Raw genomic sequence first — 22,240 nt, forward strand, 5'->3', positions numbered from 1 at the left:
TTTGATTAAGAAACAGTAATGGGGCCCTGAAAATAAATATTTTGATGACATGGTACAAGCAGCCGGCCACAACAAGAGTCGTGGTCCGACTGGTTGCGACAGATCGGCAAGAAAATATGCATCGAAAGTCCGGAATTCTTACGAATTTAAAACATATGTTTTCCAAAACCCTACGGAACAAAATCCACATTAACATTTAACGATGATGCTAGTAATTTAGATTAAAGAATGACATTATAAAAATAGACAAATCAAATTGTGTCCAAATCAATATTATAGGAACTCAATCCCAGATTTAAACAAATAGAGGGACCGAAACAGTTATTTGACCTTTTAGTTTAGATAATTCAGTAATAATTACCCGCCCCGACTGTACGGGTCACGCAATCCATTCGAAAAGATGATGTTGCTACCAAACCTCTGGATAACAGTTTTATATCCTGCAAAATTGTGCATATAAAAAAAAGAAAAATAAAAAAACAACGATTAATTGAGATTTTATATTTTTATTTATATAAAATAATGAACAAAAATACTTGTGAAGAAAATAGTGATGGTAATACATGACCACCGTAGTAAGAAGTGACCCAGTGGGGACGAGGAGGAACGCCGTCTGATCTCATGCATTCTTTTATATAGCTGTTTAGGTCAAATGGGTCAGCTTGGAACATTGTGTTTTTGCCGATGCCTATGGGCATCACCATTTCACTGCATATCTAAAATCATATTATGATTATATATACAAACGATGATTATTATTACTATTATGTTATTGGGTTTAGGGTTTATAACATGACGTGGCATAAAAAAACTTAGTTTAAAAAGATATGAATGTATATACCTGCCAACTCGTTTTTCATATCTGAAGAATCTTGCGATGCCCTAGTAATCAACCAACAAACATCAATTAATTCTAAGCTTTGGGTTTAGGGTTTAGTGTTCATGGCAATATATTAGAAAGTCCGATGTTTGTACTTGCAAGTTTTGAATTTCGAGCTGAGGGTTGAAAGTCCATTGGATCGGGAATCGATTTTGTCGATCACAGACCATGAACTTCGTATAGTTCGATAATAGGTTTCGCTCGCTTCTTGTGTATATATTAGATTTTGTCACACCACGACGACGAAGAGAGATATTCATGTGAACATTAATCTTAACGAATACCCTAAAATCCTTGGTGATGACTGAAACGTAAGCTCCACTTGTTGTGATTTTATTGAAGTGAAGAATCGGAGCTGATGAGGCCAAAGCTCCCAAAGCAACATGAGGGCACTTTAGCCGAAGCGATGAAGCAAGCATTGGTTTCATTTGAATTAATTAATGTTAATCATCATAATGACCATATATATGTATTATCAAATTAGTCTCAGTTACTTCCACCGTACGATCCTCCGATGACGATCACCGGAGAATAGAAAGCACGAAGTTTCTTCTTGATGTGCATGGTGATTTCTGCATAGCTTGTGCAGAGTTGAAATACCCCCATAGTGCTTGCATTTTTAAAGGCTTCTTCACTTGATCCAAATGGTATTGATTTTCCATAGTATCGATGCTGATGAAAAGTATTTCTATTAGAATATTAACTGATATAGTTGGAATAATTTTCTGTTATTTACCTCAATGTAGACGAGGAGAGCATTGAAGCGGATTGCATTATCATTGAGGAAACCGATTATGGCAAGATCGTCACCAATCGGAGGCCTCTGCCACAAGATAGGCTAGAATCGGTGCGCTGCCGTTTGCTCCGGCCCAATGCTTGAAATTCATGACGTATCTTTGTTGAAAAGTAGCGTAGCTTGAGGCTGGAAGTTAAAGTGATCAAGTGTTTGAGGGTAATAAAATGGTCGGAGATCATCTCAAACGGGAGCATATGATAGAAGGTCAGGGTTTTCGATTAGGATGATTCTTCTGCGCTCGACGAGCATCACTAACGACGAGTACCATTAATTTAATTTATAAAAATTTAAATTCTAAAAGACTCAATGTATAATAATAAGTAGTTAAAAATTTAAAGATAAATTATTTAAAATAAAAGGTAAAGTTGCTTATTTTGACCAATATTTTTAAAATTCATTGCCGCCGTTAATATTTAAAGGAGAAGTGATATGACAGTTAAAATATTTGGTATAATTACACATTTAGTCACTGTTACTTATATATTCTATCAAGTTGCTCCTAATTTTAATAAATTAAAATAAACTCACCCTCAAATCTTTAATTTTAAAAGATTTTAAAAGTTACAATATATTTTATATTTATAACAAAACAAAATCTATGCGTTAATCCCTCTAGCAATTTTCCCCAGAATATCACTTCCTTGTGGTGCTCCATCAATTGCGTTGCATATATGTCGGACCGAGCCAAAAAAAAAAAAGAATACATCGCATCCGAGGATCAACGGCCTCGCTACCATTGTCGTCAGCATCCTCCTCCTCGTACTCGTATAGCCCTCCAGAGGCAGCTCCAGTCTTCTTTTTTTCCGCTGGTATTGGTTTCGGTGGAGTCCATCAAGCAAGTTGTATGATAAGCATGACTGCATAAGAACACGACCACTGATACATTTTGTATAGAGAAAGGGTCAAAACACATGCATCATCTTCCACCTCCCCTAGTTTTGGACATGAGATCCATGTTTCTCACGCTAGGTGTTTAGTTTGAGAAGCTCTACTTGTATCCCTCTTGGGTCGAGCATCATCTTCGTTACTCAAGCAAACTGCTCTTTCCGCTTCATTGCAGTATTTAACCAACAGATTAACACAACCAGCCTGTATATTTCACATGTGCCCAAATGTCAGGTCCCTCAAACCGGAATTTCAAGTATTATATCAAACGCTAAGAGGATGAGTAGTAGTAGTACCTTGAGTATATCATTGCACCCATGTCTAAGGGATGATTCAGTTCTGTAATAAGTAATAATTTTGACTAGATGATCCCTGAGCCTGAATATAACATACAAGATTATGGTGAATATCTGTAAGTAGATAAAGCGATTCAGCTTAGATCACTGCAATCTGAAGTTCTATATATCGATTAGATGCTCCATATGGAAGTCTTGGGGGGCATAATTTGAGATCGAAGCGATGAAAGATAAGGCTAATGTACAGCAATAATTTTGTGACTTTTTCTGATTCATTATCTCTGTTTGCATAAAGAAATAGTTTAGCATCATAAATTTGATGACAATGCAGGTTACATTATGGTTCATTATAGACAGTTGGCACTATATACATAGAATATGGACAGATCAGTATGGTAGTACGATTTATATATGGAAAAGCTCACTTAAAGATAGGGCAAAGATTACAATTGTTGTGTTCCAACACAACCCTCGGGCTTTTCTTCCTAGAGTCTGCACCAGACGCTTAACCACTTTAAAGACAATCAAATCAACAGCCCCAACTAAATTTGAGCTTGATACAAGTACGAATCAATGCCTTCTCAATTGACTATCAGATAAAAGATGGTTCATGATAGTGTGACTTCCATCGACTGTGAATCCTCTAAGGTTTTCCTTTCACCCTTTTACCCTTTTTAATTTTTTATAACTAAGAAAACTCTATGATACTATAGATGCAAATTACAGTACTTGGAAATAGAAAATTCAGCTCAACTGCAATTCACAAATTTCCCTTGACAAAAAGAGAATACTAACCGAGGTATCTCTAGGCCATTGGGTACATATTCACAATATAGAGAGGATCCAGATTGCCAACAGTGTGTTCCAATAAGACGCCCACCGGCCAACAGGTGAGAGATTAGTAAGAAAAAGTTCGAGACAAGAGGAATACAGCTAATCATCAGACGGCATGCATATTTCCAGCTGCATTTTATGTCCTTACCAGTACCGCTTTGTTGAGGCATTGGTGAATTAGTTCTTCCCAAACATCATCATCATGCTGCATGGTCACAAATTCTACAGCCTGTGGAGGACAAATACACTTTTATCTTTACTACCAATCCTTAAAATTGCCAGAAACATAAATATAAAGCAACAGCTGAAAATGTACCTCTTCGATATGTTGGAAATATATACGGCAAAACCACACTGTTAGCACTGACAGGAAAGATAAACAGTAATTTAAAAAGGAACAGATTCGTAAACCGTGTCGTGGTAAAATCACTGTCTTAGAAACGAATTTGCCCCGATGTGTGTAATCACTGCAGTAGGCGGACCGTCCCTCGAGGTTAACACGGTCGCTCCGAATTCCGTACACTCGAAACCGGAGTGGACTGTTGGTGGTATTGTACTTCTGATTGGAAAGCACACAGAGAAAATATTTTAAAAATACTTGGAGAGTGAATTCTGAATGTTGAAAGTAAGTTGAGAAGCTGAATTCATCTATCTATTTATAGGCTAGAAATAGGGTTAAAGTCGTCCATAAAATATTATGATTAAAACCCTTCATTGTACAGCTGAAACTTCTAGATGAACCTGACTCAGAAATAGTCCAGGTTCATTGCATCATTATTCAGCTGTTATAACTCCTGAAATTATATCATATAACTCTTGATATTAATAGTTTGTCTCATTTGTACAAAGCTGGAAATCAGTTCAGATACATCTTAATGTTTTTAATTTAATTTATGATAACTCATAAATCAGCTGTTATCATTTGAATTTAAACAGTCCTCTGCAGTCTATAAATATTAATTGAAATCTTTCACATTTTCCATTTGTTTCTTTCAAAGAGAAATTCCTCAAGAATTTTCTCTAAAAAGATAGTATTCACGCGGACGTGTCGAAGACAAGTATTACCACGAGCCGAGATGGACGGCGACGGTAGTGCGCAAGAGTCCCCCTTGTTCTCTTTCACTCAACAAGGAAGTGAGGAATCCAAACCTTAAATACCCATTTCCAATAATATTTCTAATATTATGTGGTATTGAACATTACCAACACGATATCTCCTAATTCATTTACGATGACTGCCAGAGCCTGTTTCGAGTTTCCCAATCTTCCAAGAATGAATACTTGCTCCCTTAAAAGGTCTTTTTTGGCACAGACCCCGTACGCCTGAAGTTGAATTTCAGCAGTGTTAGTTTTGAAATTAAGATGCCATCATTATATAACTAATACTGGAAATTATGATGTCATTGTCGTAACCGATTTTTACCCGGGCACGAAATTTTTTTACTTGGAGGGAAAAGTGATGTGAATAAATGGTTTTAAAATATTTTGGGAGTCGCCATCAACCTTTTGAATTAGGTAGGTCGAATACCTAAAATTATATTTTAAAAGAGTTTTTAAGAAAACATCAGTTAAAAGATAAATTGGTCTGCGTTTTAACCAAAAATTTGTTCTTTTTAATAATAAAAAGGGATTCGTGGTCGATTACGTTTGGGGAAGGATTAGCACCCCCACAACGCCCATAATTGGTACTTGTTAATTATAAATTGTCTCTATTATTGGAAATTTTAAAATTTTAAAATATATTTAATTCATAATCATGTTATTTATTATTATTATTATTATTATTATGTAGTCAAATAAATATTATATATATATATATATTTATATGACTACATAAATAATAATAATAATAAATATATTAAAAATAAACATATAAAATTAAAATATAACTAAATGGTGACTAAAATAGACAGAGTTGAAACTAGGGTATTACAATATAAAAAGTAATAAAACTTGTAATTAAAAATTATAAGGGGTTAAACATGCTATTTTACCTTATATATATAATATTATTAATTTAGTGACTAAAATGGAATTAATAAAATAAAGAGCAATAACTTAAAGGACTAACTTTAAAGAAATTAAAATTAAAGACAAATTAAAAAAAATTATTGAATATAAAAAGGCTAAATTAAAATAAATAAAATATACAAAGTTAAAATTAAAGCATTCAGTAAAGGACTAAATTGAAAGAAATAAATAAAAATAGCACCAAATTGTATTAGAAATATATAACAAAAACATGAATGACCAAAATATAATCAACAAAAAATAGCATCCAAAATTAAAATATAACAAAATGCAAATATGATTGGAATGTAAACAAATAAATCTGCATGTCCGAAATTAAAATAAAATAAAGTGCAAGAGTAACCAAAATGTAGTTTGTGGCTAAAGTATGGGGACCTAAGTGATGGTTAGACCAAAAGTAGTTATCAGAACGCGAAAGGAGACTAAACAAGGAGGACGAACTTGCGAGTTTCCCCAAAATTTATATTAAACCCCCATTTTCATTCTGTTTCACTTTCAAACCCACCTAAACAATTCACGGGTCTTCCTCACGCAGCAGCCGCTCCCAACACAGCTCACCAACATCGGCAGAAAACGCTCTCCGATCACCATCACCGGTGGTCGGTCTACTTAGACAAACCCCCTATGACCCTCGAACTTTCTCTCCTTCAACTCTAAACTCAAAAACAAGACCTCTAATCCACATGCAAAACCTCATAACCACTAACCCGAATCCATATAGATCTCTATGACACCAACTCCGGCGAAGATATGACTCGAGCTAAGGTAAACGCATTCTTCTATTTTCTTATATTTTTTTATTCGAACATTGCTAAAAATAAGTATATAGAAAGTAAAAAAAATGCTCACTGTTATATTTGGTATATTGCTTCGAAAAGGAAAAAAAGGAGGAGGATCCCTCTGTTACATATTTATTCTCTTCGAAAAATGGTGGCCGAGAGAAGAAGAGCCTCCTTTTTACATTGTGATTGGGGTTTTTATAACCCTTTACAATTATGAAAATAAAAATCTAAATTAGTTGTTGTTGTTTTCTGATTTGTTGATGAGGATGCTAGGACGTGGACGGTGCTCAGGAGTCCACGGGTGGAGCTGCCAGAAATTACTGGAATGTGGAGGGATATATGGGTTGCTTGCTGGAAGTTACTAGATGGAGGGGGAACAACTGGTTTGGGAACTGCTGGTGTTTGTTAAAACGTGGAGGGGGCAGCTGTTCTTACTGGAAGCTGCTGAAACGTGGAAAAAGGGTAACCATGGGTTGCTGTCGGCGTGGAGTGGAAGCTGCTAAAATGCTAAGGTAAAAACAAAAATGGTGATTACAGCTGCCCCTCTTTGCTTGTTACTGTGGAACAGGAATGAGCAAAGACATAAAGCACCATTTTTTGTTTGAACTATTCAAACTTCTGAGCTAGAAGTTATATTCTTCTTATTACGAATTTTTTCTAGAAATGTTGATCCTCAAAAGAGGTGTTGTTGATTCAACTTCATATGTGATTAATTAAGGCAATGTTGAACAAGTTCTTCTCATTATGAACTTCCTCTTCCTTTTCAGATGAGTTCTTCTCATTATGAACTCTTTCTGGAAATGTTGATGCTGATATATCTCTTTCTGTGATAGAATCACGCAAAATGTTGAACAAGTTCTTCTCTTCAGATGAATTATTCTCATTATGAACACTTCTGGAAATGTTGATGATGATCTATCTCCTTATGTGATAGCGTCGAGCAAAAGGTTAAACAAGTTCTTCTCCTTCTTCAGATGAGTTCTTCTCATTATGAACTCCTTCTGGAAATGTTGATCTTCAAAAGAGGGATTATTGATTCAGCTTCATATGTGATGAATTAAAGCAAGGTTGAACAAATTCTTCTTATTATGAACTTCTTCTCCTTCTTCAGATGAGTTCTTCTTATTATGAACACTTCTAGAAATATTGATGATGATCCATCTCTTTCTGTGATAGAGTCATGCAAAAGGCTGAACAAGTTCTTCTCACTATGAACTTCTTTTTCCTCTTCAGATAAGTTCTTCTCATTATGAACTTTCTTCTCCCTTCTTCAAATGAGTTCTTCTCATTATGAACTCTATCTGGCAATGCTGATCCATCAAGTGATAAATTCGAGCGAAAGGTTGAACAAATTCTTCTCATTTTGAACTTCCTCTTCCTTCTTCAGATGAGTTCTTCTCATTATGAACTCTACCTGGCAATGTTGATCCCTCAAGTGATGAATTCGAGCAAAAGGTTGAACAAGTTCTTCTCATTATGAACTTTCTCTTCCTTTTTCAGATGAGTTCTTCTCATTATGAGCTCTACCTGGCAATGTTGATCCATCAAGTGATGAATTTGAATATTTGCTAAAATCTTTGAAATTCCTGTCAAAATTCAACATGGATAAAATGGATGAAAATGCACCTATTTTTGCAAATGCCTAAATATGATGCATGAATGTTAAGTTCATCTTTATTTGATTTCAAAGTGGTGAACTCGGTCTTCCTTCACTTGGTCAAAATATCATTTCAAGCTCGCATTTCTGATTTAGAATAGCAATCTTTGTGTCTTTTTTGTTTCATGAAAGTCTCAGAAAAAAATGTTTCATTCACAAAATCCTTGTTGCGATTAGAATTATGACCTTGTTGTCCCATCTTATCGTGGATAACACCTGCTTTCTTTGCTTGGACTTGTGTAGAAATCCAATAAATCTTTCTTCTTTGAAAAGAGAATCTATCATCTTTGAAGAGTGTAAATGTAGATATACCTGACTCAGCATGGATTAATTAGGAGAGTAGAGTTTGTTCTGATTTGACTCTTGAAACACCTCACAAGGAGGATTTATCCTAATTCATTTATGTCTCCACATCTAATCAGATGTCGAACAAGGCAACTTGGATCATATCATGTTGAGATGCTTAACAACAACTTGTCGTTCAACCTTAGTTGGCTCCACTAGTTTCTTATTGTTAAAATTTTTGTTTCCCTTATGTGAAAAGAAATCTTCATCATATCTCACTTCTAACCTTTGGGTTGAAGAATACAGACTTTATCTTGCATCAATAAATGAAAACCATATGATCACAACATTGGTTTAGCATCGGAATAACTGGTTCATAAAACGCTTGACAACACTTCATCCAGCTTGTGACTTCTGCACAGATGCTCGTAAAACATTTGACAACACATTCATCCTTTCCTGTGGCTTCTGCACAGATGCTGGTCAGGGAAGCTCTTTCATAGTGTGCATAACCTTTTTTTTATGATGTCATAATACCACTTGAGAAAAAAACTCAATGGGAATACAAGTGAGTTGCTGGTATGACCAAAAAGTTGATCAAATTCACGAGATATGCTAGTGATGAATTGAATAAGAGATACCAATGATCTTGATATCTTGAGCAAGGCAAGTGTGATATCAATCACGTTTTCTTCTATAATGAATGTTTTAGGAAGTAGAAACACATCAATTATAGGAGCCATGGAATTTTTGTTGCTGCGGATGAAACGCACATGATAAAACCCAATAGATTAAAACTCAGTTCATCCTGACTGAAATGATAACTCCAGTAACAACGGGAATAAGGGTAACATACATAAGTCAAGCCTCTTTATTCAATGTCATCAAGTAGGCAAAACTGATGTAAAAAATGATTTTGTAACCTCAACAACATGATTAAAACTAACTGTCAGGAATCTCAAAGAAATATTTTCAATCATCACCGACACACAGAATACAAAATTCAAAGTCGAGATCTTGAGGAACTGAACCCTAGATCGAACGGTCTGCATGGGGACCAAATTCAAAGAACATGCTGTCATGTGACACATGGTTAAGAAGATTGGGTATTTGAAACCATACTTGCTGAGTAAATATTTGTTCAACAATAGGACCCTAATACAACTGCCTGATTAATGAAGCAATTATGTATAGTCAGCTCGACTGCCACTGTTTCTCCATTTTCATTCTTCATACCTTTTTGACTCAATGGAAATATTTGTCAAATCAATGATCTTTCTGTAAGATGATATGGGTTTCAGCATGCCCCATCATTGGCTAATACAAACATTCAAAATGCGCTAACATTCTTGATTCTGATTGAAATTGGCTTTCAGCATGCCCCAGTATTTGTTGATTGTTGATGTGAGCTTTCAAAATGCCCCACATGGATTTGTCTGAAGTAACCTTTAAAGTGCCCCAATATTTGTTGATACAGATGTTAAAAGTGTGCTCAACCTTACTTCTTGCTGAGATGAGCCTCCAAGAATGCCCAAATATTCATATTGTCGTGAGCCTTCAAAATGCCCCAAATATTCATACTGACATGGACCTTCAGGATGCCCCACATGAATCATTTATGTCTGAAATGGGCTTTTGAGATGCCCCACATTTTGCTTTTGATTCACTCTCAATATCTGTTTGACTTTAATATTATGATCCTTACGAGGCCCAATTTTGACAATGCATTGTTGTGGGTATTTGTAGCAATATTCGTGCCCCAAATCTGTTTATCTTGAATACTCTCATTCTGGTGTCACTAAACAGAAGTTATTAAGTAACTTGAGGAATTCTCTTCATGTTGTCACAAACTTAAGAAATACTCAATTATTCTGACGGAAATGTATGAGATATGTGCCTCTTCTGAATGAGGTGACCATTTACAGTGATACAGGTTCTTGAAAAGTCCGCACCCATGCAACATGTTGATTCTGATAACTACTCATCTGATTATGAAGCGATCTTTCAGGATGGTTTCAAAGATATTGATAGTTCTTCTGATACCGAGGAAATCCTGAATTCTGATTCTGATGACGAGAATAAACTGTTATGCTTGACGAAAATGGGGTACTCAGAGGTTGAGGCCTCAATAGCCATGGAGAGATGTGGTCCAGATTCATCAATTGTAGAGTTGACAGATTTATATGTGCCGCTCAAATGGCTAAAGCTGCTGAAGCACTTCTTCCGGTAGAAGATAGGAAGCCTTTATGCAATGACCCCAATTACAAGAAAAGGAGAAACTCGGGCTATGATTTTTGGAAAAAGAAGAAGTAGAGGAAGCTTGTAAAAGAAGCTTCTTAATGAAGACGATCATGCAGTTCATCTTCTAAATCTAATGATTGGTTTTGGGGTTTATACCGAATCTGATCGGATAACTCAAAGAACACTTCCAGAAGATGCTATTGGGCCTCTTTATCTCTACAATGATAACGTGGCACTTGCTCCAGTTGGTCTTTGGACTGAAATGTCACGATACGTATACGATGCAGAGCCAGAATTTGTAGATTCAAAGTATTTTTGTGTTGCTGAAAAAGGGGCTACATTTATAATCTGCCAATTGATGACATATTTCCTCTTATTCCGCTTTCTCCACGCACCATACATGATGTTTTTCCATTGACAACAAACTGGTGACCTTCCTTCGATCCAAGAACAAAGTTGAATTGTTTACAAACATGTACAGGAAATGCCAAATTGACAGAAAGGATCCGTAAGGCTCTTGAAACTTATGACAATAAGCCAATTTCGAATGCCCAGAAGTATGTTCTTGATGAATGCCGAAAATGGAATCTGGTATGGGTTGGAAGGAATAAAGTTATTCCACTTGAACCTGATGAGGTGGAAATGCTTCTAGGTTTCCCTAAAAACTATACACGAGGAAGAGGATCTGCTAGAGACATGTTCCCTGGTGGTATCAATGTCTTGTCTCTCTTTTCTCTGGTATCAGTGATGCAGAGGTTGCCTTCTACTGTCTTGGCATACCTTTGAAAATAGATGCGCAAGAACTGAATGGTGATCAGTTGGAGCAATTGATGAGTAGATTTGGCGAATTTGACCTTGTTGTCGGTGGTCTATAGTGTAACAACCTTACTGGAAGAAATAAACATCATCAGGATGAACTAGAAGATTTTTGTTGGTGCATTTCCTTGCAATGAATGCTACAGTGATTGTCTCTTCTGCTGCTTCAAGATAGACATCTCCAAATCCTACTCTTCCCGAACCATGGAAAGGTTTAGTTGAAAGGGGCTATAAGTGTAGAATCTGTTCCAATGTCTTATTTTGTGCCATAAGTTCTCAATTTCAAGTTCAACAATCTTCTGAAGGATATAATGAATATAATCATGACAAGGAAAATGATCGGATATGGAAGAAGTAGCAATGATGTACCAAGACTTGAGCAAGTATCACAGTATAACCCGAGTACAAGTGGGGGACTTGTTCATTCACATAATATACTTTAATGGGACTTATAGCTCTGTGATGTAATCTTCTAGAGAACATGGATTGACGGTTGAGGAAAATAATTTGTATGGTGATGCTTATCGCCCTCAGCATAAGATAAGTGATAATCTTTCTTGATGGATTGGTAATGATGTCACAGGAGAGTGTCACAAGTTCAATTCTCCAAACTTTCTGGCTTCTTGGACCACATGCTTTCAAGAATGCTTCATCATTCTGGCCTGGCTTATTCTTTTTCTTAAATAAAGGTAGAATAGATAACAATTTACTTTAAGGACCTTCCTCATTTAAGACTATCCTGTTTGAAAATGTTTTTCCTCCTTTCTTTATTGAAGAATGAAAGAATTTTGTAAAATGTTGCCTATTACAGGTTCACAATATAATCAAATCATAAGCATGAATTCAATGAATATCAAAAGAATCAACAACTCTTTAATGTTTAAGAATTATAGCTCTTTGACAAGTATCAAGATTTATGGGTTAGTTTCAAGGTGGCTTTCCTATTTTCTATGGTTACATCTTAGTGAAGATGTCACTCCTATCTCATTCTTTGTGAACATTGTCTCATGCCTCACTTTAAGGACTTGGTATTTTAACCGGATGCGTACAAAATGACACAATCTAGCATAATGGTTACTAGTAGAATACTTCCATTTTAATTCTCTGAAATCTTTCATTTAGACTCATCTAACCAAAGTAGTGCGAAAATATTGGTCTAAAAATGAAATTTCTGAGTGCTCGTGTGAAGTTGACTATAACAGGTGTTTCTTAACATCCTTAGTCCATTTCTTAACACATTTGTCATTTTGGCTAGCTGAATTCAGCTTTATTGTATATAATAATATAATCACCTTATCAGGCTAATTGAAACTTATCCATAAAGCCGGGGCGATTAACCAATTGCTCTAGAGGGACAATTTTATTGCATATAATAGTATAATAGGTTAGCTGAATATTATCTATAAAGCCGGGGCTATTAACTATTTGCTCTAGAGGGACAACTCGAGCATAACAGACTAACTTAATATTATCCATAAAGCCGGGGCTATTAACCAATTGCTTTAGGGGGATAACTCAAGCTTTATTGTATATATAATAATATATCATGGGTATCCAAATCCAATTTCTTAAGCTTGTTAAGAAGAATCTGTTATAGTCTAGGTGTTTTGGTGGAATTCAGAAAATCTCTTTATTAGAGTTCAATTCCCAAGCAACTGACTTAAACTAGATTTACCTATTTGTAAAATTTATGTTCATCATCAAATGTCATCAATAGAAAAATATTCTAGTCGGTTTTGTAATGTAATACACCAACGATGCCCCATGTTATATGCTCCTATATATAAATACCAAGCCTTTTTGTAATTCCTTTCAATAGGAGAAGGCTATCTCATATTCGTAATAGGATAGTGTTTGAGTGTATTTCTTCTGAAGTAAGGTCAAGGGTCCTTGTTTTTCTGGTTTTCAATCTTGATATTTTGTCAAAGATTATAACTCTAATCATGCAGAGCTTTTTAATCCAGTTGATATTAAAAGAACTGCAAGATTACAAAATTGATTCAATGCTCATAACCATAAAAGCAACAAAATTTATTTATTGCACAAAAGGAGGAGAAAGGAACAAAAAACATGTGCAAACAAGATACTGAAAATAGAAAGGTACTACAATAGTAGATAATAACTTCCACTTATTTATTTAGCCTAACCCATCATTCCAGTAATGTTGGGTGTGTAATTGACCCAAGATTTTTTTTTCTCATTTGCCCCCCATTTATTGATTATCTTTTGTGTCAACTCCTTTGGGTAAGCCTTCATATACACAAATCTCTCTTTCTTCTTGAATAGTTTTCATCATCATCTTTTTCTCCCCTGACTGGAGATTGGGCTCAATTTTAAATCCATAACAAATATCCTTGGTGATGACATTTTTGTCGTGTTTCTGAATGCATATTGCGGCTGTAACTGGAGTAATATTCACTAGACTCTGTGTATTCAGACTCTTTTCACTGGTCCTTAGAAAATCTGATATATGTGTTTGAGGTTTCTTCAGAGTTGCATCTTTTCTATTCATTCTTAAACCTGTGGGCCAGTCTTGAATTACCTCTCCTTTTACTTCTGTATCATTTATAATCAGAGGAGTATTGAAAGTTGAACGTTTTATCTTTGGCTCAAGTACTTTATTTTCTTCTTTCTCTGCAGCATGTACTTCACTTGTTTTGATACTATCAACTCTACTTTGGGGTTTGATTCTCGATTGTTTAACCAAAATAGACTGATCATCCACTTCTATGATTCCCTGAACCAAAAGGTCTTGAACTCGTCGTTTGAAGCGACCATAATTCTCAATGGAGTGTCCTCGGGCTCCAGCATGATAATCACAAGAGAGTTTCTCATTATACCAACTCGGGTATGGAAGCCACAAAGGCTTAGCTTGACATGGAGTAATAATCTGGGCTTTGAGTAACTCAAGATATAACTTGCTACACGGAATTGAAGGAAACTTGGGTAGAATTTCCCTTGACATCATTGTCTCCTTACAATTGCTTACTTTGCTTTCTTGAAGACCATGTGAATGATGATCAAAATGTTTGCTTTGAATGTTTGACTCTTGAACATCATGAGACGGACAGTAATTCAAAAATTTCTCTTTCTCGACCAGTTTTGAGCTTTTTAGGATCTTAGGTTTCCTATCTTCAAAACATAGCAATCCTTCTGCTATAAGATCTTGGACCTTTAAATTCACAATCCTACAATTCTCCGTAGAGTGGCTAAACTCTCCAGAATGATAATTGCATGAATTCTTGACACCCTGCCAATCTTGACGCAAATAGGTATTAGGTCTTGGAGGAATTGGTGTTATGAGGTCATTTTCAAAAAGAAATGGTAATAAATCTGAATATGAGATTGGAATTCGAATGGGAGGTATCATTTTCTTTTTGCCTTTCTTAGCTTTCTTCAATGGCTTTTGAACCTCTTCTATGCTTCGTTTTAGCTTGATCTTTGTCGCCTTTTCTGGGAGCTTTATTGGATTTCCACATCTCTTGACGAGTTCTTGGTCATTTGTTTCTATTGCATCAGCTACATCATTCATAATCCCATTCAAATCTTTCACAACAGGATCCTCTAAGGGTTTCTCTCCATGTATCACAATACTCACCATATCCATTAGTTTTGTCATTTGCTCTTTTGAATTATCTTGGAATTTTTTTGCTTGATCCATTTGTTCACCCTGGAACTTTTTTACTTGATCAATCATATCTTGTTGAGTCTTGATAATTTGCTCTTGTAGTTTCTCGATTTTACTAACCCTTGCTAAAATCTCATTCATAGCTATTATCCCTCTTTAGGAAACCAAGTTAGCTCCACTTTGATTTCAAAAATTCTGTCATGGAATTCTCCACGAATTATTCCACATTGTCATGATTGAATGTATGTAAAATAGTTTGAAATAAAATGTAATTATGCAAAGATGCAAATGTAAAAATGAAAATGTAAATACAAACGTAAAAATGAAAAAAATGCAAAATGCAAATGTAAATATGTGATTGTAACAATAAAAATGCAAATTGTACCATACAAAAGTAAACATAAAAGTATAAATGAAAATGTAAAGATGCAAAGTGCAAATGTATGTATGAAAAGGTGTTACTCAAGAGTAATCATCTTAGAACAGATTTCATTGAACACAAAAGTTTATGTGCATCAAACAAAACTTTTACATGTAGGAGACAATTTTCAATTTTAACTTCAACAAAACTTTACATATAGGGGATAACTTTCCTTCCTAACTTCTCTAAAGCCAAGTTAGTTTCCATTCATGCTCAAAAGTTGAGTTATCAGTCTGCTTCAATTCCTTGTAAAGTTAGCTAAGTCTATCATCTTATCGTCTATATTGTTTGTCGGGACTGCGGCTTCTTCCATGCCATTCTCTTTTTTCTTCATCTTCTGTGTCAATTCTCGAAGTTGCTCATTTTCCCTGGTAAGAGAACCATTGTGTTCAAGAAGTTATTGGACAAGATCTTCGTATATGTTGCAGTTCTTTTTTAGTTTGGTGACCCCTGTTATCCACTCTCTTGGGGTGTTTCCTATGCCAACATTTTGAAAAGCTTGACTGATCTTTTGGAAATCTTCATGCATGGTTTCCACTTCTGTGTTCAATTTCTTGTTTTGGTCATTCAAGTCCTTCAAATAACATGCTTGAGTTTCATAAAAACCTCCTTTACTCTGAATGCCCTGACTGATACTCTTACCATAGACTGCTTTTGGTATCAATCTGACAGGATCTTTGTGGAGTACTTTTGGTATTAATATAACAAGATCTCTGTGTGCATTGCTCGCTTCCATCCTCGAAGTTTCCTCAGGATGTCTTTCCTTGGCCGCATCATATTTTGTTTGATCATAAAACTTTTTGTCCATTTACGCTTTCTTTCCAATTTGATGAAAAGTCTTTCAAGTCAACACCTTTTGATTATGCCATGATCATGCAATGCAAACAAAAGAAATCCATGCAAACAAGTTAGAGCAAAATAAAATGAGAAAGGAAAATAAATTGGTTAGTACCAATTAATAGAAATAAAAATTCTATCTATCAAGGTATAAATCCTAACCTCATTCTTTCTAGTTCCATGCTTTGTTTGGAAAAATTAACCTAACTGCATGATTTCTAGTTTGCATGCATTTATATAGGAAAAAGAAAATAAAATAAATTAAAAGCTAAAGCTTATTTCTCCTTTATGTACACCTACGGACAGAGATTCAGTATAGTCTTAGATCAGGAGAATTTTTAAGGTTTATTATATGCAGTGTTTCAGTTCTAAGAGTAAAGGTACCCGAATTGTCCTTGTTAGTGCCCCCTTGGGCTGCTAACCCTCTATCCTAGTCCATCACAGACTAAAGTGGATTGAGTTCAATTCGAGGGGATACTCTTCTCTATGCCTGACACGGAGAATAAATTCCCACGAAGACATAGACCATATGAATCCCGAAAGCTACTTGCTAGGTCTGACACGGAGAATAAATTCTCACGAAGACGTCGCTTTCACTCCCACTTAAAAGGGACAAATCTCAAGTATAGAGATTATGTTTATGCAATGCAAGTATTGTATGTGAGGAGAAATGTTCAAACCTCTAACAAATAAAATTTAATATTTGAAAATAAAGCATTAATTAAAATAACATATAAATATTATGAAATAATAAGTATATATAAAAATTTTGAAAAGAAAGAATTAAAATTAAATATATGAATTTTTAAAATTTTAATTGATAGAGACAATTAATAATTGGTTTTAAAGTTTGACCAGTCCCCAGCAGAGTCGCCAAGCTGTCGTAACCGGTTTTCACCCGGGCCCGAAATTTTTTTACTTGGAGGGAAAAGTGATGTGAATAAATGGTTTTAAAATATTTTGGGAGTCGCCATCGACCTTTTGAATTAGGTAGGTCGAATACCTAAAATTATATTTTAAAAGAGTTTTTAAGAAAACATCAGTTAAAAGATAAATTGGTCTGCGTTTTAACCAAAAATTCGTTCTTTTTAATAATAAAAAGGGATTCGTAGTCGATTACGTTTGGGGAATGATTAGCACCCCCACAACGCCCAAATTTGGTACTTGTTAATTATAAATTGTCTCTATTATTGGAAATTTTAAAATTCAAAAATATATTTAATTCATAATCATGTTATTTATTATTATTATTATTATTATTATGTAGTCAAATAAATATTATATATATATATATATTTATATGACTACATAATAATAATAATAATAATAATAATAATTAAATATATTAAAAATAAACATATAAAAATAAAATATAACTAAATGGTGGCTAAAATAGACAGAGTTGAAACTAGGGTATTACAATATAAAAAGTAATAAAACTTGTAATTAAAAATTATAAGGGGTTAAACATGCTATTTTACCTTATATATATAAATATTATTAATTTAGTGACTAAAATGGAATGAATAAAAATAAAGAGCAATAACTTAAAGGACTAACTTTAAAGAAATTAAAATTAAAGACAAATTAAAAATAATTATTGAATATAAAAAGGCTAAATTAAAATAAATAAAATATACAAAGTTAAAATTAAAGCATTCAGTAAAGGACTAAATTGAAAGAAATAAATAAAAATAGCACCAAATTGTATTAGAAATAAATAACAAAAACATGAATGACCAAAATATAATCAACAAAAAATAGCATCCAAAATTAAAATATAACAAAATGCAAATATGATTGGAATGTAAACAAATAAATCTGCATGTCCGAAATTAAAATAAAATAAAGTGCAAGAGTAACCAAAATGTAGTTTGTGGCTAAAGTATGGGGACCTAAGTGATGGTTAGACCAAAAGTAGTTATCAGAACGCGAAAGGAGACTAAACAAGGAGGACTAACTTGCGAGTTTCCCCAAAATTTATATTAAACCCCCATTTTCATTCTGTTTCACTTTCAAACCCACCTAAACAATTCATGGGTCTTCCTCACGCAGTAGCTGCTCCCAACACAGCTCACCAACGTCGGCAGCAAACGCTCTCCGACCACCATCACCGGTGGTCGGTCTACTTAGACAAACCCCCTATGACCCTCGAACTTTCTCTCCTTCAACTCTAAACTCAAAAATAAGACCTCTAATCCACATGCAAAACCTCATAACCACTAACCCGAATCCATATAGATCTCTATGACACCAACTCCGGCGAAGATATGACTCGAGCTAAGGTAAACGCATTCTTCTATTTTCTTATATTTTTTATTCGAACATTGCTAAAATAAGTATATAAAGTAAAAAAAATGCTCACTGTTATATTTGGTATATTGCTTCGAAAAGGAAAAAAAGGAGGAGGATCCCTCTGTTACATATTTGTTCTCTTCGAAAAATGGTGGCCGAGAGAAGAAGAGCCTCCTTTTTACATTGTGATTGGGGTTTTTATAACCCTTTACAATTATGAAAATAAAAATCTAAATTAGTTGTTGTTGTTTTCTGATTTGTTGATGAGGATGCTAGGACGTGGACGGTGCTCAGGAGTCCACGGGTGGAGCTGCCAGAAATTACTGGAATGTAGAGGGATAGATGGGTTGCTTGCTGGAAGTTACTGGATGGAGGGGGAACAACTGGTTTGGGAACTGTGGTGTTTGTTAAACGTGGAGGGGGCAGCTGTTCTTATTGGAAGCTGCTGAAACGTGGAAAAAGGGTAACCATGGGTTGCTGTCGGCGTGGAGTGGAAGCTGCTAAAATGCTAAGGTAAAAACAAAAATGGTGATTACAGCCATCATTATATAACAATATTCAGACTATCCAAACCTTCTCCAACGTGTAATGTTGACTGCTGCGAAGAAAAGGAAGTAGCATCTTTGGATCATACTCAACATAAAGTTCTACCTATCACCAGCAAGAAAATGGACAATACATAATCAGAAATGCAATTTACATAACAAGCGCCTTGCCCACAAACAAGACTCAGTGCACGGCCATAAGCATTGGGGCTAGACAAGAGCATGCTCACAGGCATTAATATTTTAACAAGGCATCAGATGCAGCACAAATATAACAAGAAACATGAACCAACAGGAAATTTTCCAAAACATGTGATTCATTTTCCTAAAAAGAATGGTACAAATCGGTACCAGTTGTTTAAGTAAATTGCTTTTGGGGTTCCCAATGTAGTATATAACTGCCCATAAATATACCTAGACGACTAGATCTCTATAGAATATCACTAATAGCAAGTAAAATTTAAGATTTACATCACTTACAAGTCCAAATTCCTTCAGACACCAATGAAATAAAATCACTATATACCATGTAAACGGATGTCACTCATGCCCATTATTTGTAAATCCAAATTCCTACTTACAAACACATCGCACCCAAACTAACAAAAATAAGTAAAGAAAAGGAAAATTTTGGAACCCATATAAACTGTTTAAAGTACAGCTGATATGGCTGCTCTTATGTAGTCAAACTATGTACACTAATTTTGGAACCTACTGCCTTTTCGTTTCTTCAACCATTAACCGCATAGAACAGGAAAAGAATTTGGCTTTTGCAGAAATGTATAAAAAATGAGAATCTCAAAGCGACTGATGCCACCAATATTTACATAAAAGATACTAAAACACCAATGTAGTTGCCTATTTCATACCTGCATATCATGAAAATCCCTGCCAGCATGGGGGTTTACTTCAAACAAAGAATGCAGATATAAATGCAAGAAATATCTTGAATCACACTTACTTTTAGTATGCAAAAGCTGTGAAACAACTTTGGATGGTGTAAGTAAGTCCCTATTTTGGATCAACAAATTGACTGCTTGCCTACAATCTACATTAGAGAATAAGAGAGACCAAGAGACAGGGTCATATTGGAAATAGGTTGATAATGCAGCAATTATTCGCCTGCATAACATTTTCAAAATAAATTATTTATATTTTCTGCTTAAAGTTCCCTAACTGCAAAATTAAAATATCTCTTTCCATTTGATGGTTTCTGCTATTACACTACAGCATCCTTTTTTAAAATTCCACTTTCACATTTATGATTTAACTCCGGCTCTTCATTTAAAAAGCTACAAAATTCTTCATTGTAATTCATTTACTGACACAAATTCATCAGTAACATTTTGAATCATGCTAATCAGTCCTTCAACAAAGCACCTATTGGCCATTGTGATTCCAAAAATCAAGGAAAATTCAAATATTAATACTTCAATTATAAATTTCATTAAGAAGAACACAGTATTTGAATTCGTTCCTTTCCACGTCTGGATCATACTACAACTCAGATCTTTTTCCACCGTTGTTTCTAACTTCATCAATAAAAACAACAATCATTGTAACAAAACTTGCTAAAGCTAACCGATCACTGTTTCATCAACAACTTGTTCTTAATCAGAAAACGGAAAATGAGATTATATTAGTTAAAGGATCCCTAGAAAAAAATCATGAGCTTATTGATCGCTGGTAAATGTATATGCTAAGACAAGCAAATTTGTGCAAGTGTACACAGTCGAATCAAGTAATAAAGGGTAAGTGAGTTATCGTCTCTCAGAGATTGGTAGGGTTTTGATGTTTTGCCAACTAGGTGTCACGAGCTAATCCCTAAATTCTTGTCAAAACACATAAATAATTAGTAATGGATTATATGAGCAGGTGTCAAAGTGTTGCTAAAGCAATAGAATATTATGAAGTGAGGTTGCAAAAAAGTTTGGTCGAGGCAAAGAAAATATGCAAAAATAACAAATAAAAATAGACAAGGCAAAGAAAAACGTTGATTCAAATAAATTCAGAATAACCTCACATATTCAGACTTTTCACAGCACTTAGGTTGGTCGTGGTATGGAGAAATTATTCTAAGTTTGGAAGGATTTGTTATGATATGCTTAGGCTGCCCGACAGGATCACTGAAGTATTCTAAGACGGTTACTATGACAATATTACTCATCGTGAACTACAACCCTTGATTTGTCAGAATGTTGTTGTAGTAATACCCCTCAACGTGAACTATAGTCGTTTTCTATCCTACTCAAGAGTTTATCCCTTTTAGTCGATTGAAACCCTCTCCTTATCTCTAAGACAAGCAGGTTAGAACATGTCATTAATGTTACTAGATTTTGGTGTTTTGGCTTAAAACGCCGCGATATGCATACCATTATTGGCGTTTCTATCAAAACGCTGTTGTAAGCGTTGCTACATACCTCATTCACTTTAATGGTTTTTAGCGGTGTTTTATCAAAATCGCCACTGTAGGTACATGACACTGTGGCGGTTCCAAAACGCCACTAAAATACTTTTTTTAGCGGCATTTTGCAAAAACGGCCACTATATATCTGTCTATTGCAGAGCTTTCCCACCAACGACACGAAATCTGTTATTTTGTGGTGTTTGTTCTAAAAACGCCACTAAAGGTATAAATTTACCGGCGCTTTTTCAAAAACGTCACTAAAATTGCCGCTATAAATCCATTTTGCTGTGATGGATTTAAAAACTTTGCTACTCTAAGTTGTACTGAATAAGAAAGGAAGAAATAAAAATACTTTTGAGAGGAAGATTTTATTGGCTAAATTGTTGCTGAGAAGAAGATAGTTACTCAAATTATAAATTTCATGGCACTTTTCTGGTCTCTTGAAGTCTTATGGTTACTTATCTTCAATTTTTCATTATTTTAAAGCGTTATATGAAAAATTTAACTGCTGCTATGAACTACGTATGATATCTGTGTGTTTTTATTGCAGGTGCTTGTTTGAATTTTTCTCTTTGTTTTGTTTTAGCTTAATTGTAAAGGTGGT

General features: G+C 34.7%; 2 pseudogenes; both read right to left on the reverse strand.

The window, feature by feature from the left end:
• Positions 1-5: 5 nt before the first annotated feature.
• LOC120168040 lies at positions 6-2,331 on the reverse strand (annotated as a pseudogene).
• Positions 2,331-20,620, reverse strand: LOC120168041 (annotated as a pseudogene).
• Positions 20,621-22,240: the final 1,620 nt, after the last annotated feature.

The sequence above is a fragment of the Hibiscus syriacus genome, unplaced genomic scaffold, assembly GCF_006381635.1.
Source record: "Hibiscus syriacus cultivar Baekdansim isolate YM2019G1 unplaced genomic scaffold, ASM638163v2 tig00111708_pilon, whole genome shotgun sequence".
Taxonomy (NCBI): Eukaryota; Viridiplantae; Streptophyta; class Magnoliopsida; order Malvales; family Malvaceae; genus Hibiscus; species Hibiscus syriacus.